The sequence below is a fragment of the Melanerpes formicivorus genome, unplaced genomic scaffold, assembly GCF_026170545.1.
Source record: "Melanerpes formicivorus ecotype bairdi unplaced genomic scaffold, bMelFor1.0.p_v2 SCAF_2, whole genome shotgun sequence".
Lineage (NCBI taxonomy): Eukaryota > Metazoa > Chordata > Aves > Piciformes > Picidae > Melanerpes > Melanerpes formicivorus.
This window is the reverse complement of record NW_027142354.1, coordinates 49,455,536-49,477,905: the sequence shown is the minus strand read 5'-3', so window position 1 is coordinate 49,477,905 and position 22,370 is coordinate 49,455,536. Positions and strand designations below refer to the sequence as shown.

Here is a 22,370-nt window from a genome sequence, read left to right as displayed (position 1 = left end):
ACTGCAGCTGAACCTACTGTTCACTTCTGCTTCTTGGAAACCATCCTGCTGGGTGACAGTTGGAGTCATCAGTGGCAGCAGCAGCCACCAGAGCCAATTTTGAATATGTGGAAAGCTGGGAATAAAACTCTGTGGTGGGCTGAAAAACCACCACAAACTGTAATGGTGACAAATCTCTTTCCTGAACAATGTTATTGGATTTAGACATATGTGTCAAGGTTGCTAGACATACTAACAGATCTACTATATATAAAAGATTTATTGCTAGTTATAGAGTTCACAGACCTCTTTGTCCTGTTTATTCATATAAAATCTAAGCTTCCCTTGGATGCTACATTAAAAGCTGGCTTTGGCAAAGGATAAACAACAGTGACATTTCTAAATCTGAACATTCAGCTACTGACTGCTATAATCTTTCAACTGGAAACTGCATACATTGTAGAGGAAAAAAAAAAACCACACTAAAAATTATTGTTTTATTGATGCAGATGTCTCAGTTTGAGATAAAATTATATGATTAGGCTACCTAGAGCCTGTAATATGCTTTCTCCTAATATCTGATTTTTCTTACATCATTTGGGTCTTGCTATCTGACAACATGTAAGTATTTTTTTCTTTCTGTGGTGTGAATTCCCCAAACAGTTAGGTACTCTCTGAAAGCACCAAGTGTATTTGTTAAAGCTAGATGGCACAACCATGATACAAGTCGAGAATATGAAGCATAGGATGCAAAAACATTTCCTAAATGTAATACCAGATAGCAATAAACTTTTGCATCTGATATAAGAGAGGGAGTCAGACCACACACAGCTACTTCAACCTCATTAAGTTTTGTTGTTGTTTAAACTGCTGGTGAAAGAAGCATACAAGATTTTTAAGAGGAAACTAAAATATATATGCCTCTGATCTTTCTTGGGAGGAAGCCCTGCACTTCTTTGCGGAAGGATAGCTTGTTACACCTTCTGCATGCCAGCTGGGAAAAGTCATGGGAAACTGGAGCATTTGACTGTTATTTCATAGTAAAGGAATTCTGACTCAGAAGAATCAGAATTTTGCTGCAGATTTCCATGCAATGATGCCAGATTTTCTGCTATATCTTTCTGCATGTAGCTCTCTAAAATGTTCTTTAGAGAGCATTGCCTACTAACCTGTCACTGAGTCCAAAACTCAGCCATGACATCATGTTCATAATTTAAATCCCTGGAAAAAAAAAATCCCTGCAGTAAAATCTCCTGGTAAAATAACTTCAGCTTTAAACTTAAGTTATACAAGCCCTTTTTCTGAAGTAATATGTGCTTCCCTAGAAGATAACATCCACATAACACAATACAACAGCCATGGCAGAATGGCAGCAAAGCTCAGAGGAGCACTTCATAATTTAAATATTTTATCACTAGGAAATGTATCCTTCTCTTTCAATATTCACTTCTCCCTTTCAAAAGAAATAAAATAAAGGGAGAATGCTACGCTGCAGGACTTAAAGAGCAGTGAAACAATATGAGCACAATGACAGAGTGACTCAGTGTGTAACAACCAACCTTGGAATACAGTCAGTGCATGTCCTCTATTTATATACAGTTCCTGATCCTTTTGCTTCATGACCATCACCAGAAAACTAAAAGTTGTGCTTTCAAATATTTTGCAAAACATTTTCCTTACTCCATTTGTGAATACTGTGTACCTATTTCCTTGAGATAATACCAACACTGAAATAAAAAGTGCATCGCTTCAGCTTCTTTTTCTTGAAAATGTGTGTTGCCACCACCCAAGTCAAGCTATAAAACACACATCAATCCTGTAAGTCAAATAAATATATACAAAACATCTTTAAGCCAACTGTGTTCTCTTAACAAGGAAAGAAAAAATAAGTATATTACTCTTTCATTTCTAAAATAAATTTGTACAACTCAGTGCATTTCAGAACATATAAAGCATCTCTCTCACAACCTTTTGGGGGGTCAGGGGGCAGGAGATCCAACTGTATACACATAAGTGTAAAGAAGATTAAAATTTATTGCATTACCTTTAAAAATAGCTAACTTGCAATTCTGACTTCACATTTAATACAGACTCTCTTAGAAAATATGGAAGAGATCTAGAACTTTCTACAGAGGCATAAGAATTTGGTGGCTTTTTAAATCAATTCTCAGTGCCTAAAATAATTGGTGTTTAGATCCAGTGAATATGTTGTCCTGTAAACGTATCCTGAATTAACATTTTTTTTATTTCAGGATGATAAACATACACTGTTAAATCAAATCATTGAAGAGCTAGGGAAAAAAAGGAATATTTTCTCCACAAAATATGCACTGTTTCAGTACATAAATTGTACAGATAATACTACTGCTAAAACATAGAAATAAGGAAGTAGAGATTATCAGAGGTAAAATAGTATGAACTTAGCCCACAAGCTACTTTTTTATGCCTTAACAAAGTAACGAGCACAGTAGTACTGCCACTCTACTGTGCAACAATCATCTTTGGAAGAACACTGTTGTCATTTCCCTCAGGAGTCTGTATGTTAAATCATGTAGGTCTTAGAAAAATACTGTGCAACCTTTTCCTCCCCACTCCTGAAACACCTGCAGTAGCCAACCTCCAGCAAACGCTGGACACAGCTCCCCATGAATCCACCTTCAAATCAGATGTCAGTAGTGTTTACTCAACCTGTGATTTCTGCACCTTCTTCTAAGTGAAGAGATTGTGCTCTGGAAGATGAGCTCACACAGAAAATGCATTCACTTCTTCACTGCACTCTTAATCTATGCTTTCTGTGACGGAATTAATCCTGCAAAATTCTCTCTTCTCACTGAATGCCACCAAGAATATTACCAATTACTTGTCTGTTCAGGAAGACATTTGAGTGGAAGGCATTTTCACCATTCTGGAAAGAGGAAGTTATATCCAGGGTAAAAATTAATGTGAAAGTCAAAATAATCTTCAGTAGAAAAGGCACATTCAGTTTTATGATTGCAGCTTATTTAGTAATTCTTACAGAAGTAAGATAAGAGCCCAAAGCTCCTATTCCTCTGTCTTTTGTGAGTTAGAATAAGAAGTCTCATTTCCACTGGGAAATGTCAATAGAAATAATAAATGTAAGTGGATTCTTCACAAGCAGAATTACTCTCAGATCCAAATAGGTGGAAAGAAGTAAGTAAAAACCCTCTAGCACAGACCTGAAATGATTGTTTCTTTGAAGAACCTTTACAACAAAGCAGCAACCCATAAAATTCTAACTCTTGCAAAATTCTGAGACAAAAGTAAAATTAACTCCCCTGTCTAAAGCAGGAATCACATTTTAAATGCAATCAAAAAGGGAGACAGTTAACAGTCAGAATCAAAGCAAACTGTGCAAAGCCTAGTAGACTAATAGACAAAAGTTATTATTTATTCATGCAATTATGATTAGAAATTCTCATCCACACACACTGGAATACAAGGATAACTGTACTGCCTATGTGGCTGTAGGGTTTCACTTAACCATTTACACTCTGCTTTCCCCCCCCCCCCCATCAAACAATCTACTATATAGCTTTCTAATTCTAGCAACAAAAAAACCAACACAAAACAAACCACCAAAAAAACCAAACCAACAACAACAAAAGAAAACCTCACTAACATTCTTTTTTTTCCCTCCTCTCTTTGCTCCATGCTAACAGAACTTCACTACTGCAGGGAAAATAGTATTTAATCACCTCCATTTTTCTTCTACTTTCTGTCTAAAGACAACCTGACTTCCCCTAAAAGACATCAGAAACTTTTTCAGTAGCATGTCAAATTAACTGGTACAACCAACCATGGGTGACCTGCTCACTATGAAAGGAGAGAGTGGGTCAGGGGAAATAGTCCTCCGCTGAGCACATCTACATCCACAGCTTTGTGTGCTAGCAGCTGGTGCCTTTCAGTGACCACTATTGTCCAGACTATTTCTAGGGCCTCATTTACATAAACTTTACAGGAAGCCATCTCTATCCATGACCAAATCTTGAACAAATTTAGAGTCTTTTTTTTCTGTTCTGCTTTCACTAATGGCCAAGAGGATGTTCCCCCATTCCTATCTCCCTGAATAGGCCCAAAAAGCAAACTGTCATTCACCAAACACTCCAATTCAGCAAACATACTGAGTGATCCCCCAAAATAAGATCTCTTTTGTCACAAGGGAGCTCATCCTGACCATTGCAACCCACTACACCAGTTCCCTTACCTACTGCAGCTGTAAAGAGCTCTTCTTGCCATTAGGTACTTTTGCAAAATGGCTCTCCTTACCTCTGGTAACTGATAGGCTTTTTTATTCCCCACCTGAGAGAGGTCAACCTCTTACAACTACTTCCAACTCCCTCCCTTGCTTTTAACTTTTTGTAGGAAACATTCCTTAGTTGCAGGTGGGTAAAGAAGAAACAACTACACTGACGATTTGCTTTAAATTGCCTACTTTTGTTTCAGTGATGCTTTTATTTGTTCTGGTTGTAACTAAGTATATCATATAATTCTTTATGTAGAAAAGACTTTGATATTTAAAGAAAAAATAAAGTTTAAAAGTTCTATTTATCAAGTAATGTTTTAGGGCTAATATTTACTCTTCCAAGTTACCTAAGCAGATATATGTGCATGCAAAACAGGATACCAAATCCTGCACAGAGTAAGTAAGGTGATATGTGTGACAAAGATAGATAATAAAAATGCAGATAGTGGATATACAAACATGCAAAGAAAAAAACAAAGGTATTATACTACTACATATTTTTGCATTCCAGAACTATATTCTTCAAGTATAGAAGAGAATTTGATGACTTAACATGAGTACTAGTATTCTTAAAACTGCTACAATTTATTCTAGGTTTTGCTAATCATTATTTGTATTAAAGTACTGCCTTTAAAGTATAGATGAATATGACATATGCAAAACATCCTACACATGCCTACTAAGAACTATCCCCAGGGGATATGAAGGTACAACACTTCACGGTTCGCCTGAGTCGGTCTATGTCCAAAGTGTCAGTGAGGCTTCTCCACCCCAATTAACAGCCGGATTTGAGGCTATTTAAGCTGTCCTTTAATAAATCACCTGTTTGCACTGTAGCTACATACCCCATCTGAACAGCTATTCCCATGAGAACAGCATTTAATTGAGGACAATGAATAAAGATTTAGCAGATATTTTTAGGTCTAATTCACAGCATACAGGTTTCGAATGACGGATTCCTATTAACATCAATTGACTTTCATTAGGGCTTCTGCAGGGGGCAGGGGAAAGACAAAAAAAGACAATACAGATAATTTTATATATCAAATGCTACAATGGGGAGTTGGGAAAGGAAGAGGATCCCTCTTACTCATATAAATGTTTCAAGGTAAATCTGACTTGGACAAAATACAAATAGCTTATTCTGCACATTTTATTCTTAAACACTGGTATTTTTCCTACTCAGGCTAATCTGCAAGTAGACATCTGTGAAAAAACGTTTTGCAGCTATTTCTGATCCTACTCCTCCTCTCCTCTCCCTGGACAGCTAGGTTTACTGTCAGGATAACTAAATCAGCACATTTTTTCTTTCTTTTAACTTTAACAATGTAAAAAACCCATCAAAAACACACAAACAAACAAACTTCAAACTTCCTCCTATCGCATTCCAGTTGTCACAGCTGGGCACATCTTCTCAGCAATTGTCTGGGGCTTCAACTATCAAGTCTTCATTTCATATCAGGTCCATTTTAGACACAAAATACACTCATTATTTTAATATGTTATTAAAGCAGCAGCAATATTATTTGGAAAATGGGAAGTAGCTTTCTCCTTTAACTTTTCCAAATTAATATCTACATTTCAGACTAATTCAACATTAGTTATGGGTTCATTGGATATTGGAGATAAGCATACAGGGTTTTCTTCTTTAAAAGTAAGTCACATCTAATCAATACAATTAGCAGGCACCCAAGTCAACTCCAGCTATCCTGCTGAAATCCATACCATGTCCCAAGGCCTACATCTTCTCCTGTGCCAAAGTTGGGATGTTCAGTTACAACCATTTCCTTCCTCATCTTCCTCATCATCAGTATTCATTTTAGAATATCAATATCCTTGTTCCAAACAAGGATAAAAAAAGGATGGGGAAAAAAAACCCAAATCTTCTGACATACTAGCTACATCATACACTGGCAAGAAGAACTGAGAGCTTGATAGCTATATGAAACACTGAATATTAGAAATGTAAATAGAAAAGCTGAAGAAAATCTGCTTTTTGATATTCACTTGGTGCCTTCCTTTTTCTGAAATTATACCTTTGAAACTTTTCAGTAACTAGATGAGGAGCTACTAATCCATACATTGGGAAGGAAAAAAAAAGAGGAAAAAATAAAGAGAGAGAGAAAAAGAGAGAGTTTCCTTCTAATTACCATATTTTCTTGCAGAATGTTATTTAACAGAAGAAATTTGTATTCATTTAAGACAGACATCAGTAATCTAACCAGTGTCTCTTCCATTTTAATGACAGTAAGAGCCATCAGTTTCTGCAAAGTTATTTGCATTTATGATCAATAAGCTATTATATTTGGAAGACACTTGACTCTGACCTGCCAAACAGCCTGAGATACATTATCTGTTACCAGATAGTGTACCATCTGAGACTCAAAGAAAACCAGAAGAGTTCAACTGATTCTCATCATAGTTTAATCAGGTCTCTGCTTTCCATATACTTGCACAGGCAGTGCGTATCACTTTCAACATTTGGTATATCCAGAACTGCATTTTAGCTCTTCATGCTGCAGTGACAGCTGAATCAATACACAAGCTACATTTTGAAGAATTTCTTCCTATTCTGTACTTCTGTAATTTAATTCATAATACATGACCCCATTACTTTTTGTGTTGCCTTGGCTATACACGAGACCTTCTTTACTCCAAGAAACAAGTTATGATTAGTTCATGTTTGAAGTGGATGAAGAGTCAGCTGAAAACATATATCAGTCCCACCCTGAATAGAGCCAATATAAATTTGATAAGAAAATAAATGCTTAACTGAGATATGTCTGATCTGTCCTGGAGCCATTTCCTGTAGTGAGGGATTTTTTAGAGTGATCATTTTGCTGTAGAAAAATGCACATCTTTTCCCTTTTTTTCTTTTTCCTTAAACAATTTCTAAAATTACTGTCATGTTTTATTTAAAAGTCTTTTAAACATGAACAATAGGACAACACATACTGAAAGTCAGTGAATTAAATTCATAGCACCAGGAAGGCATTTGCTTGATTAAATGCACAGGTAGTTTGAGGTGACTGAAAACAACAGCATAAATCCACAAGGTGAAAGCATTATTTGCATAGCAGGTTTAGCATAAAGCCATCCCAGAGGAACAGCAGTGAGTCACGTGGCTGCTGTGTCCTCTTTACACATCCTCACCCACTCCTGAACCCAGGAACTGGTGCAGTGGCACTAAGGAAGCAGGCCTTCAGAATATTAGATGGAGTCTGCTTATGCTGGAATCCACATTTCAGAGAGATACAGACACTGAGATGATAATCAGCTTGCTCAAATCTGCTGTATTTTTCAGAATTTTTAACAGTCAACAACCTCAAATTTACAACTCCAAAAGCATGGAAGCATGCTTGTGGTGCAGTGGATCTGTCTCAGCTTTTCATTCCCTCACAGTCATTTTCTAGTCAACGTGTTCAGTTGTGACTGCAGTGCCTTAACTAGGTCTTAATAACTTGTCTCCTCTTTGAATAGTAGAAAGCATCCTAAATTCAGAATACCAGCACTTGAGTCAGAGAGCAAACTACATGTTATGTAAAGCTTTTCATCTTCTGTGTTAGCTAACAGAAACCATGAACAAAATTCAAGCCCTCAACTCTTTATGTAATGAAAACAAGTTCCTTTCACATCCTTTCTACTTCTTTTTAGGTCATGTCCACGCTCGCATTTCTGACTGTCAATGTCTCAGGAACCTTGATACTTGCCAAACATAGTCCTCCAAATCACTCCCTCTCTCTCAGCATCACTCTCTGTGAGTTGAAGACTTATTACCCCCTTGCCCCATCCTCTTGCACACAGCATCAAGTTCAGAAGTATCAGTCCCTGTATTGCCATAGACAATATCTCTACCTGATTAGGAAACACCAGAGGTAGAACTCTCGTTGACAGGAAAAGAACTGTTCTGCAAGAACTGTTCCATCTGCAAAAAAATAGCTTCCTTTGGTTGCACCTGCAGTGCAAGGTCTTTCCTAAACAAATGAAGAGCAAAATAAACCATGAAGATGAAACCAAACTGCCCTAATATTTGTAAATAAGGATCAGGAACCCAGAAGTGATACTAAAAGGTAAGTGAGCCTTTAAATTATGAGTAAGATATACATAAAAGCAGTGACTTTTGTGAAGAACAAATCCAGAAAATGTGAATGCAAAAATGGCAACACTGTTCTGCAAAACAAACAACAACAGACAATCTGGATAGCCATGACAGAGAGATGACATCAAAGAAATAAAGAAATTCTAGAGAATTCTATTAGTTGTACCTAAATCATTCTTTTTCATGCTGTTCCTTGTAAACCATATGAATGAATAAATATATCAATAAAAACTAAACAAAACAAACAACAAACACAAAATCAGTGTTAAAGACTTGACTTTCCATCTGTCACATACAAATTCCAGTAATCTGGGAAAAAAAAATGTTTGCTGTGAAACCTAAATACCTGTAAATCTTGGCTTCAGCTTTGGCTATGTTGCAGACTGAGAAGTATGTGAATCTTTTGGAAACATAAGGAATGACTTATAGTTACCCATACAGAACAGGCATTGCAAGCTTCACATGTTGTCAGTAGGAATAAAAATGAAAATTCAGTGCTTCTGACTGTGATTTGTTTGGAGGGTTCAGGTGAAGCTTGGCACAGGTGTGCTTAAAGAAATAAAGTGCACATCCAAATTCCACCTCTTAGCAACAAGATATAATCTTAGTATTTGATTTAAAAGGCAGGTGATGAATCACAAGTCTTCATAAATAAGGAGATGGCAACACACCCTCTTTGCATGGTGTAAATGTCGTGAGAGGAGGAGATGGAAAACGAACTATCACATAGCTAAGCCACTACCATCTGCACAATTAATATAAGTTCTAAGCAGCGAGGGAGTAGGAGGGAAAAGCATCATCACTTATGACTATGTAGTCATCAGCTGAGATCCTAATATTCATTAGACAAACTAATTAAAACTCACCATTTACTGAAGCTGTCACAGGGCTCCAAAACAATACTCTAAAAATGGTCCCGCTGGAGTTGGATGGAAATGATGCATTTTGGAGGAGTAGTTAGTAAGCTGAAGCATGACATCAAGATAAACTGACAATCTTATGCTATTAATCTAAGGCAACCCTCCTCCCTCCCCATCAATTCAAGCAATGTTTACAATAAAGAGGAAAAGAAAATCAAGCACATCACGAATTTTAGAGAAAAATGATGAGTCAGGGGATAAACAAGTTCTGTAATTGAATGAAAAGCTGACCACAAAAAACACAACTGTCTTTCTGAAAGATTTAGAGATTGTACAGACTTTGAATTAGGAAATTGCTGGACAGAAAGCCTGCATGAGCAGTGATGAGGCAGAACAGTAGCCAAGCAAAGCCAGAAGGGAAGAGGATAACACATTTTCAAAGCAAACACAAGGAAGCCAGAAAGCTCTGTCAGTGCTAGGAATATACTTGATCAACTACAAATCAGAGTGGAACCTCTGATTTTTTCCTCTGCCAAAGATGTCAACTTACCTATATAGTTTATTTTCATTACCACTCAATAATGAAAATAATACAACAGTAATGCTCAGACGGGGAAGGGGAATGGTTTTGAGAATACTGATCCTTTTTGCCAACACTGAGAGGCACTGGATTACCTAAAAAGAAACTCTTGCATGTTCCTAGCTACAAAATGGGTTCACTAAACTTTTTCAGCAGATAAATGCCCTGATGCTGAGCTGACATCCTGTTCTCTTAACTGCTATCACACTTTCAGGATGGAGGACAAAAGATTATTTGTAACACCAGGCCTGAAATACACTTTGAACAGAATGTTTTCCAGGGCTGGTAAGAATTGCTGAACAACAAATAACTGCAAAGAATAAAGCTTTTCACTTGTTTCTTTTCATTCTCTCAACTGAAATGGGACTTAAAAATTATTTCTGGAAGTACTCCTGGTTTTCTGCCATGGGCACAACAGTAAGTTTGCCACATTCCCACCCCATTTTAGAGGTGTGGGAAATTCAGGAATATAATAGTGATACCTCCTCAGGCCCAGCAAACTCTCCAGGTTTATCAGCTTGGCCATCAGTAACACGTAGCATAAGATGAACACAATTTTCAGATCCATTACTTACAACAAAACGAAAGCTGGTTTTGCTGCTTACTGCACTAACAAATACAACCTAATAGAAAAAAAGAAATCTAAGTGACAAAAAGAGATTGATCAATTTTTTTTCCTTTCATAAGGTTAAGTCATAATTATTCTTCTTTTCTTGAAGACATAGTTCAGCCATTGCATCCTAATTGGCCTAATATCTATACTTCAGCACAAATTACTAATAACATTCTGTAAATGCTATAATGACAACAGATAGGTAACAATATTTACTTTAATTTTAAAAAATATTGCTCTCCATGTCCTTTTTCTTATATTTAATTTTGTGGAACAGTTAGTTATTCCCATTGCCAACAATCTCAGTGCCTTTATTCGGTCTTACCGTTATTTCTATGACCAGGACACAGCACATTTTCCTAGCAATCCCACAGATCACAGACAGATTGTATTGAAATTAAAGCTGTATTCAAATGAAAGGAAATTATGAAGCTTAAAGAAAATTAAATCAGGTAAAGCAGACAAGATGTGACTAGATAGGACAGATGGAACATAAATCTATCTTCTCAACACATGAAGAACACCTTCAGCACTCTTGGAAACAAAACATTTACACAGCAAAAAAACCCAAACATAACACCACAGTATCAGATTCTGAGATCTCTCTACACATAATGTTTTCAGATGGTTCTAGAAAGGATTCACGTCAAGTGTTCAATACAACAAGAGAGTGCCACGATATGTAAATGCACTGTACGCTTTTGGTCTGTACAGTTAAAGGAGGAGCAGAAAAGAGATGATTACAGGAAACCTGCCAAACGCAAAACTGCTGCTGATTTACAGGAAAGGGACCCCACGTGGAGTGTCAGTGGCCACCTGCAGAACCACCTGTGCAGAGCAAAGGTCTCTTTCTAATCCCTGTGTACTCTCAAACAATGGGATTTTCATCTCTTCTGGGGCTGTACCTTGTACTCATGTCTTCTCATATTTTTCCCATTTTTTATTTCATTTGTGTTTTTTTAAAGCTAACTAAATATTTTTAGAACATCACAACTCTGAATCCTGCAGAATAGGTATCCTGAAAATTCTTCAGAACCCTTAAGAATCAGCTCTAAGTTTCATGTACTTGTGTTATTAGACATGTATAACTGCAAGCAGAGATAACCTCCATGGATACCAGCATCCAATATTTTATCACTATCCTCCAGTATCCTGAAAGAATATTGTGTCTTCTCAATGACATAAAAACATCTTGTATCAGAAGCTGAACAAAGAAGGGTCTGAAAAAGTAATGAATCTTGCTATATCTTTGGTATTTCTTCATTTAAAAGGAAATTAAAAGGAAACTATTCCCAAGCCAACCTCAAAGAAGGTCAAAAAGGCCAAGTGCAAAGTCCTATACCTGGGATAGGGCAATACCAAGCACAAATGTAGGCTGGACAAGAAATAGCTCAAGAGCAGTCTGGAGAAGGACTTGTGGGTGTCAGTTGACAAAAAAACTCAGCATGAGATGTCAATGTGAACTTGCAGCCCGAAAGGCCAAATGTGTTCTGGGCTGTATCAAAAGAAGTGCGACCAGCAGGACGAGGCAGGTGATTCTGCCCCTCTACTCTGCTCTCTTAAGACCCCACCTGGAGTGCTGCATACAGTTCTCACGCACTCAGCATAAGAGGGATATGGAGCTGCTGGAGCAGGACCAGAGGAGGGTCATGAAGATGATAAGAGGGTTGGAGCAGCTCACTATAGGGACAGGCTGGGAGAGTTGGGGCTGTTCAATCCAGAGAAAAGAAGGCCCCATGGAGCCCTTAATAGCAGCATTCCAGTACCTGAAGGAGGGCTACAAAAAAGCCAGGAAGGGACTTTTTACAATAGCTTATAGTAACAGGGTAAGGCAGAATGAGCTTAAGCTTGAAGAGGGTAGACTGGATATTAGAAAAATCTTTACAGTGAGGGCGGTGAGGCAGTGGAACAGGTTGCCCAGGGAGGTTGTAGATGTCCCCTCCCTGGAGGTGTTGAAGGCCAGGCTGGATGGGGCCATGAGCGACCTGGCAGGGGAGTTGGAACTAGGGGATCTTTAAGCCCCCTTCCAACCTAAACCATTCTATGAATCTCCAAATCATTCCTTGAAGGCATACCAAAGTTACACAAAAATGATTAATGGCACATTTTTCTTAGAGCTACTCTATTACCTCTTTAAAAATCCAACAGCAAGAAAAAAGTCATCTCCTCTCCGTCATACATGTAATTTCTCCAGCAACACTAACACTATGAAACAATACTCAAAGACATTTTAGGATAACCATAATGTAGTATTTGTACATGAGAATTGTATGTGCTTTGGAGATCCTCTTGTTGTAGAAACAGCCTACAGACTAATGTTTAAAGATGCACAGTGCTTTACTCTCAGTTGTTAGCCGAGAACAAAATGTAGTCTGGGATGCAATTATGAAATAAGCCTCTAATGTGTATAATTAAAAATAAAAGGAGGGATGAATATTCAGTATGTGCCTGCCTTTGTCCTGTCTTCTGCACTGATTGTCATATCTGCTTTTTAGAGTCAGAACCAAATGCAGCAGATCTTAGAGAGAGGATGAAAACAGGAAAGCACAGAAAATATTCTCAAGGCTGGTGTACTCTACCAGATTAAGATGGAGAAAACACAATGATGTCTCAATTCAGAAGATGAGGGGGGTAATACGCTCTGGTAAACTGTATCTGTGAAATGCTGAATGTGGATTTACAGTTCATATGTGAGAATAATTAGGGGACCCAAACATTTGATCTTTTCTGGCAGTTGCCCAGAAATGAGAGTCTGCAGACTGCACGCCATGGGGATCTATCCAGTATTGGTTACGACCCACTGAAACATCCTCTTCTGCAGAAACAGCAGTTTCTGAGGAACCAGTCTCCAGGTCATGTCCCTGAGGTAACCACTACTGTCTTTTTTATTCCAGCACTAGGAACATGCCTGCATATAGTTCTTTCCTTGTGATTTGATCTCAAAGTCTCTGGCCCTGAGACATTTTTCCCATCTGCTCATACAGATGGCACATGCAAGTGAATTCAAAAGAATGGTTTTCCAAACTTTTCATGTTCTCTCTCTCCACAAATTACATTATTTCAGACTAGCAAAAGCAGAGTGTGTTCTAGGGATGTCTGTTCAGAAAGAAAAAAGTATAAGTATTGCCTTCTTGCATAAGTAATTTAGAGGGGAAAAAAAACTCTATTCACAGCAAATGTCTGCATTAGAGCTTAAAGATCAGGGCTTAGCAGTGTTTTTCTGCAGATGTTTATACTGTTCTTTGGAATCAGGAGAACTCACCTGGAAGCACAAAACTCCCAGAATTTCTTGCTAATTATCCTAGTTTTTCTCCTAAGGAGAAATGAAAATTGTTCCATGAAAAGGTCTCCTTAGCTGCTTTGTACATGGAGGGTCATAAGAAATTGACATTAAAATAAAAAAGGTTATGGGGTCAGGCAATTCTTATTTCTTAGAAACCCTTTTACTACTTTATAAATCTCAATGATAAAACATGGTAAAATTATGGGTGAAGAAATCAGCTAGCCTCTTCACAGAAGGTGCATTCAAAAATAAAGGAAAACCGCTAGGGAAAAAAGAAATCACTAAAACTAGACATCTAGCTGGAATGAAAAATAAGCAAACACACTTGCATCTTCAGCTAAAACACTTGTTAGGATTAAAAAAAATAATTTAAATGCTCCTTTCATTTAAGAAATAGTATTTAACAATATCTTATGGGATGCTTATAAGAGTGTAAGATCTGTACAATCACAAGAACAACTAGAAAGTGACTATTTGTGACCCACAGAAACAGGGAAAATAAAAAGGATATCAGCTCTAAACACAGTAAGGTAACTGTGCATTATATCATTTCCAGTAAAACTCTATCTCAGCCTAGAGGATTTTTTGTGTTACTTTCCCTCTCATCTGTAGAGAGGTCTTGTGAGAGCAGGCTGTGTTAACCCAGGACACTGACCTTGCCCCTAGTTACAATATCCATCTCAGATTTTACAAATTTTAGACCAAAAAAATAGTACCTGTAAGTGTAACTTTATACATACATGCAGGTATTGTTTTTTATGTATTGTATGTATCTCATGCTTGTAAGCTCCAATGTTTATACACATATTTATCATCTATCTCATTAGCTAAACCTAGAGCATTCTCAGATTTGATTTTCGTCCTTCTGATAGGAAAATTTCCATTGTCAAGTTCACTAATTACCAACTAAAATGATGTGATAAAAGGCATTACAGAAGATAAACAAGATAGATTGCTGTAATTCTTAATTATGTCACTATTTAAATTTCCATTAAAGATTAAATGTTTGATGACCTCTATTTGTTTTAGGAATACGCAATATCCTTGGAGCAACTTAAACTATTACATGGTTGTATAGCTGATGAGAGTTTTTCTTGCTAATACAGAGTAAATGCCTCAGTCAGTCCGTTAGGCAATAGAGCTGAAAAAAAAATTTTTCAGTTCATTGCATGTAATAATCTCAGATAATAGGGCTTTTAATGGAAAGGATTCCTGTGACTTAAAGCTTTTTTCCTTATTAAGTCTCATTGAATTGATTATTCACATACTAATGATTTAACAGCCACTTCATATAAAATAAAAGCAAAAGACCTTCCTGAATAGTTACCCCATATTTAAGATCCAATAAAGGACCTAAAGTAGAAAGATATCTTTGTTTTCCTTCAGATGGGGAGGTATTTAAAATCCAACTACCCTCCCTCCTGCTGCAGATGGAGGTGTTCTGAAATGGTACTGTTCCAAATCCTACAGCAAAATGCATCTTTAATCTATGAATCCTTAATTAAAAATTATACTTGTGACAGTTAGTGATCTCCTCTTCATTCAAAAAAACTGCATCTTTCCCAAAATTCACTCATTTTGTGAATGAGCTGCTATATAGGGAAAGTGGAACAATGTAATCCAAAGGCAAATGGCACAGCTTTGTATCTATAAAGCAGCTATCCTGAGGTGCATATGCAGGCTGGCATTTTATAATTCTTCATAATAAGGCTTGGCACTTACGTAGTGTTTTATGGGATCAAAGCACTTCACAAACTAATTAATTAATCTCCACAACACCCCTGTGAGTAGGTAGGGTTTAGTATTCCAATATAATAAATGGAATAACTGAGGCAGAGGAGTTGTATGATTTGTTTCATGTCACAAAGAGTCCAAGTCTTCAGTTTATATATCATTAGAGATAACAGCATCAGTATTTCTGTGCTGAAGCGCTTGGGACCAACAATGAAACTACTTGCATGAGTAAGGAAAACAGAATCTGGCCCATACCTTGTGCCGGCACTGATACCTTGTTTGGTCTGATCAAAACAGCAATTAATTCACTTAAGCAACATGCTGGGATTCAAGTTCCCTTCCTTATGCTGGATCTATATTCACTGTGCAAGACAAGAGCCGGTATCTGATCTGTCCTGCCCTAGGATTTCCAAATAATGAAACAGAGTGGTAACACTTCCTTGTTAATGCAGACGAAGCTTTGTATTCAAAATGTCTAAGTAATTGTGCAGTGCTCTTTTCAAAGTTCTACATGTCTTCACAACAGCTATAAGACTTCAATTTTTTGAGGCCATTTTTTAATACATTTGTATTTATTTCTGCCTACTTTTAAAGAGTTCCTGCTTTGAACACCTGCATGCAAGACATAAGGGTTCTTATAAATGTGTACATATACTCTTAAGAGCCTTGACAATTTGGACACAGAAATCCAATTTGCCTCATTTCATGTGCAAAACTAAACAACTGCGTGTGAGACTGTGAATTAGCTTCAGCAAGTGTTGGCAAGTGATTGCATCTATGAGTGCAAGCACAAAAAAATTACCCAGGTAACATAATGGAAACACTTGTTCACAGTAGGGAGATTCTCATGTTCAAACAAGTCTTCCTCAAACAAATGACTTTCCCCTTTTTTGCAGTATGTATTTGGGGCTTCAAATTCACATTGTGTTTTTACTGATGATTCAGTGTCCCTGGCACAATACTTGCAACACCCTCATGAAAATGTGAACGATGTTAATACAGTTCATTATTTGTTTTTTAATATAAATGGAAACACTACTTTGAGATGCTACTGAAAGAAGCAGCTGGTGCTCAAGCTGATATAGCAGAGTGACAAGAGTATCTCATTCCAGGGCTTTTTAATGTCGCTGCATGGTAACTCCGTAATGTTTAATTCCTCTGCCCCTTGAGGCTAGACAAGACCCCAGTTTGAGTGGAAAGCCATACAGTCAAAACAGGCATCAATGCAAGGGAACCAGAAACACCTGCCCCAATGGATAGTTACATTATCAGGAACAGTGTCCAAAATAACACCTTTCCCTGCTAGGAAAAGCAGCATAGGTCCTTTATACTTTTCTGAAATGATCAGATTGAGAAAAATGGAAATGGTTGCTTAGAATGGATATTAGGAAAAAATATTTTCACTGAAAGAGTTGTCAAGCACTGGAATAGACTCCAGCAGGGAAGTGGTGGAGTTACCATCCTTGGAGGGCTTTAAAAGATGTGTAGATAAGATGCTCAGGAATATGGTTTAGTGGTGAACTGGCAGCGTTGGGTTGATAGCTGGACTTGATCTTACCAATCAAAATGTTTCTATGATTTTTAAGAAAATTTTTGCTTAGCATGGAACAGCATTAAAATGTCTTTGAACAACTTCAGGCCGCAATCTGGAAACATAATTTTGTAGCAAAAAAGGTAGGACAGAGCTCTCTGTTCCTTTCTTACAGAGGAGGTTTGTGAATTACGTGGATATTCAAACTTTCACGTGCAGTCCAAATAATTTAGTTATATTTCAGCCACCAGAAATTATTTTATGGTCCTGAAACTGAAAAAAAAAAAAAAAAATATGGAAATTTAACTCCAAATTATGCTTAGGATTTTAATTAAAAAATTAAGTCCTATCAGGAAAAAATACAACACAAAAAAACCCAAAACCCAACAAAACCACACACCAATACAACAAACAACAACGCAGCAATAAATAGTGAAAAGTAGCACAATAAAATGACTTACTGAAGGATGTCTGGTGTGAACAACTCACCTCTCAAACAGTATGTTCTAATAGTTACAGGCATTTAGGAAAGCAATTGTTTTCTAAACTGTCTTTCAGATGTTGCAGATAATAAGCTGTATATGAGAAGTTAAATTGCTGAACAGGTCTACTAATACCCCAAAAAATGCCCAAGGCTATTTTAATAGAGCAAAGTGTGAGAGAATCTCTTTTACTTGCAGCGGTGACAATTTCCAAGCAGCTGAAACTGACTGAGCAAACAGCAGAAGGCACAGCTAAGACAATACAAAATCCAAGCACCCAGGACATATGACTCAATGCTAGTAGCAAGAAACAATGAGAAGACAGAGCAAGATCATCATATACATAATTCTCCCTTTTATGGGAGATGACTAGGTTATATCAGTGAAATAGGAATTATTGCTGGTTGAGTTGTAAACTTGTAACTGGCAATGCATTAAGTAAATCTTGGCACGTAAAACTGTTGGGCTTTCAAATAGGACAAGTCTTTCATTTCTGACAAAACTGCCCTGTTCTAGTTCCTTTTGTTTTTCTCTTGGCTAAAAGGATTGCAATGTCACAGAATGTTGCCCCTATCAGAAGTTTTGCATGCATTCTATCTTTCAGCAAAAAACACCCTGAAGCTTCAGCTACCAAAAGCATAAAGGTGGCTACTAAAAAGATACAAAAGCATACAATACTCTTTATCATGAAATTCTCAGTCCTCAATGATGAACCCACTGTCAGAGAGTTCACTTAGGAGGTCTGTTAGAAGTGTATACAAGAGTAAATCTGCCTGTTAACGGTACAAAACCACATGAAACATTTTTGTCTTCAGTCACTACTTCAACTATATTTGTATTCTAAACTTAATTTCCTCATTATGACATGCAATACCTGATTGCTCTCTTCCATCAAAGAGGTGAGTCCCAAAAGACACCCAAAGAAAGTTACACAAAAAAGTTGCAATTCCAATTGGGCAGACAAAAGCGTCTTGCTCACCACTCTGCTTCTAGAGCTGGACTGCAAAAGTGATTTCTGCATATCGGCTACTAAATCAGAAAATCATAGAATTGTTTCAGTTGGAAAAGACCTCTAAGGGCATTAAGTCCAACTTTCAACGTAATGCTACTATGGCAATGAAACCATGTCCCCACAGTGCCATGTCCACATGTTTGTTGAATGCCTTCAGGAATGGTGACTCCACCACCTTCCTGGGCAACCTTTTCCAATGCCTCACCACTCTTTCAGTAAGGAAATTGTTCCTGATATTCAAAGTCAATCTTCCCTGGCACAACCTGAGGCCACTTCCGTTCCTTCTATCACCTGATGATAGGGGAAAGAGACCAACCCCCCCCTCACTCCAACCTCCCTTCTGGTAGTTGTAGAGAGCAATAAGATCTCCCGTTAACCTCGTGGTCATGGCAGCAAAGAAGAATTTTCTTGCCAGATAGAACATTAAATAAAGCATTTTCCCAAAATATCAATAGCTGGCAGCTATCCCCCCCAAATAAAAATCTTTCTAAACTTCAAAGTAGCCAGTATATCATAAATTACCAATATGTCTGTAAAAAATTGGTCATGATTCTGTTATGCTCTTACCTAACGCTCTGGAGCAGGGAACAAGGCAGGCTATGAGGACATAACTACGACATAGATGTCTACACTCATTATTAGCTATTTCTCTCAGTCTTTCCCCCTACCTTTCAGTGAAAGCATAAACCAGGTGCTTACAAAACTGCCTCCCAGTCCTTGCTGAAATTTACCTTCACTATGTTAGATCTAATCAGAGCTGACATGCACATCATGTATAGGCTCTGTTAGGAAGGACACAACAAATAATGCTCAGTGATTATCACTTGCTTTATCCAAAAGAGAAATTAAACTACAGGAGCATAAAAGAATATAGATGTATGGGGTGGCAACAGTAAAAATTAAAGACTGATATTTAAAGGAAACCCAGTTTAGTAGAATGCATCTCAAAGTAAGAATATGCCACTGCAACTGCAAGCTAAAGGAAAATAATGTTAGCAATAATAGTAGTGATTTTCAGAACAGTAATAGTGCATAGGAATTTTTTTAAATGATATGTGGAAATTAATACTAAGCAGGCATTAAATTTATTACTACTAGGGACACTTTAAATCACATTAACTTTGAATTAATTTTAGATTAAATAGATAGTTAAAGCTATTTAAAGCTATAAAACAGAAACCGTAACATTAGAATCATATCACTGATTGCCACATGGCCCAGTGAAGTCAAAAGCAGAATTACAGCGAATCACATAATTCCATTGTGTTACCAGCATGTGTACCTGCCCCATCCACCCCAGTATCTGAAAGACATTGTAGGCAGAAAATCTTTCTGAGATCTCCTTAGCTGAACCTAAGGAAGAGGAGAAATTATCTTCTACATTTTAATCACAAAAAAATTGTCCAGGAATCATTAATAATTAGGCTATCTAAGAAAGGGGGTTTGAGGATAACTTTGTGACTATGACAAAGCTATATGGATATCCAGGTTTGTCTCCTGTCCTTAGTCATCCCCTCTACAGTCCTCATCGGCAACAGGCTACAGCCAGAAAAGGACAGACAAATTTTACAAAATGAAAAAGAAAATATCAAGCTAGAAACAATTCTCACCCAAAGAGTGTAACATTTTATGTATATTTTACAAACACACATGTGCACAGAAACAGCCATTTCTCTAGACCAAACTTACTTTCGCAATTAACAGAGACCAAAGAAAAATTCTTCATCCAAGCCCATTATCTATCGTGCCTGTGTTTCCTTTGTCCTTTTAAACTAAATGTCACAAATGTTAGAAAGAGAAAAACCCTTAATATTTTCTTTTTCAGCTGAAGAACAAATAGTTCCTCCAAAACTGAGGACAGAGAGCATATGAATTTATAGGAGACAGAGTAAGCTAGATGGCAAGGTATATCATGTATCCACACTGAAATGTATCTTCCTAAATGCAGCAAGTAACCTCAAGAAGGATTCTTTCCCCAACTATCCCCACCAACCCCAAGGTTTTAGTGCAGCATAGGGTAGGTAGAATGACAAAAAGGATGATTTTTTTTTTTTTTAATTATTAAACTGGCATTGCTAAGTCCCCATTTTCATCCAAGTAAGAATAATAATTACTTTATTTCTAATAATATCTGGTAACTTTAATCTGACAGTACTTCCAGGACTGGAGGCTATTTAGTCACCCTTGCATCAGAAAACAAAATTGACTTCATGAATATCTTACAGCCAAAAGCTGAACTTTTCCTTGCCAGGTCCTCATCTACTAGGTTTCTCTTTCTGCTTCATAGCCTCTATATATGAGAACATGCTGCCTCTGCAAGAAACACAAAGTGTCCTTCCCCTCTCGGCTGTTCCAGCACATTATCACAGTAGGACCCATGACAACTGCAGCCCCTAATCTTTAGTGGATGGGTGGGGGCAGTACTGGCAGACAGTTATCTTGCTACAGCATATTATTCATTTCAGCACAACAAGGGAATGACAGATGAATTCACATCCATCATTCAGCTCATAATAGATCACATGGCAGAGATAAAGCTTTAAAATATACCAAGCAGAGTCTTACAAGGGATATAAGCACTGATAATCACAAATATGAAATTGCTAGGTATACTAGAATACTAACAAATTGTTTCCTTATCTGAAATTCTTGACCTAGAGAAAAAATGTTTTAAACACTTTTTCTTTGGGCTTTGGCAAGTTTCTTTTTGGCAAGTTCTGCCATAAAAACAAACAAACAAATTAACACCACATCACAGAAAGATATGAAAACCAATTTGGTATATATATGCTTAACGAAAAGGAGGAATAATTTCACCCAAGATCATGAAGCATTTCAGTTCAATGCCAAAAGTGTTAAGCTTGAAGTCCTAGGAAGCTAAGGACTTAAGTTTTAGATGTCTGAGTTTCGGTGTAGGTATCCATGTTCTATACAAAAGCCTTTAAAGATAAATGTATTAATACAAATCTATTTGCTCTGCTGTCTCATTAATCTAAGTAGTTCATGCTATGGATTTCTAGAAACACCTGCACATTAAGTGCAATAACAAAACTAAGCCCATCCAGGTGTGACTTGTAACAGATGATCCTAATTAGGTATGAACTTCATGGTGCATGTTTGTTCAGGTGACAGAACTAAATATAAAACACGGTGTCACTTCCTTTAGAGCTGGGTAGAAAATAACCAAGTTAAAAGTGCATGCTTCTTGATAGTAATAGGCAGATAACATAAAGATCTCACTGAAAATGAAAGACACAACCTAATGAAAGTTTCAAGAATCAGCTTACCAACAATTATTACTGTATATGGTTCTCCATGCAAATATAAGAGACATTCTAGCTTTAAGGTCTGCAGCACGTTCTGCTTTCTTTCAAACAGTCAATGCTTTCTTTCTATTTTGTTATCTACTCACACCATATTAAGTCAGTCATCTTTTGTAGGAAGGTATTTAGAAATAATAGAATAATAGAAATAATAGAATAAACCAGGTTGGAAGAGACCTTCAAGATCATTGCGTCCAACCCATCAACCAATCCAACCCACCTAAACAACTAAACCATGGCACCAAGCACCCCATCAAGTCTCCTCCTGAACGCCTGCAATGATCATTTAAATCATTATTTTTGTAAATTATTTTTTCACCAACACTGCTAAACAGACATTTTCCTCCCAGTTTTAAGAGCTTCTCATGAATGGCATTCTTCTGTTGATTTCTCCAGTCACCGCTCTCTATACGTTTACACACAATAACAACATCAGGCTGAAGAACATCTCGAGTCATGCCTCATCTTAGTGAAATCAGAAACCTGACCCATCTGGGTAGCATACAAACTGATCTAATACTGACTTAAAAACATTTTTAAAAATGCATCATTCAGTTAAACTATCAACTCAGCTGTCCTATACATGCTCCTTTTTTGCTCTAATCCTCTC

At 37.2% G+C, this 22,370-nt stretch overlaps 1 protein-coding gene across 3 annotated transcripts in view; it reads right to left on the bottom strand.

Annotated features, from left to right (window-relative positions):
* The window catches only part of GABRB2 (gamma-aminobutyric acid type A receptor subunit beta2), a 141,324-nt gene that overhangs the window by 72,310 nt on the left and 46,644 nt on the right, over positions 1-22,370 (bottom strand). The window lies entirely within an intron of this gene.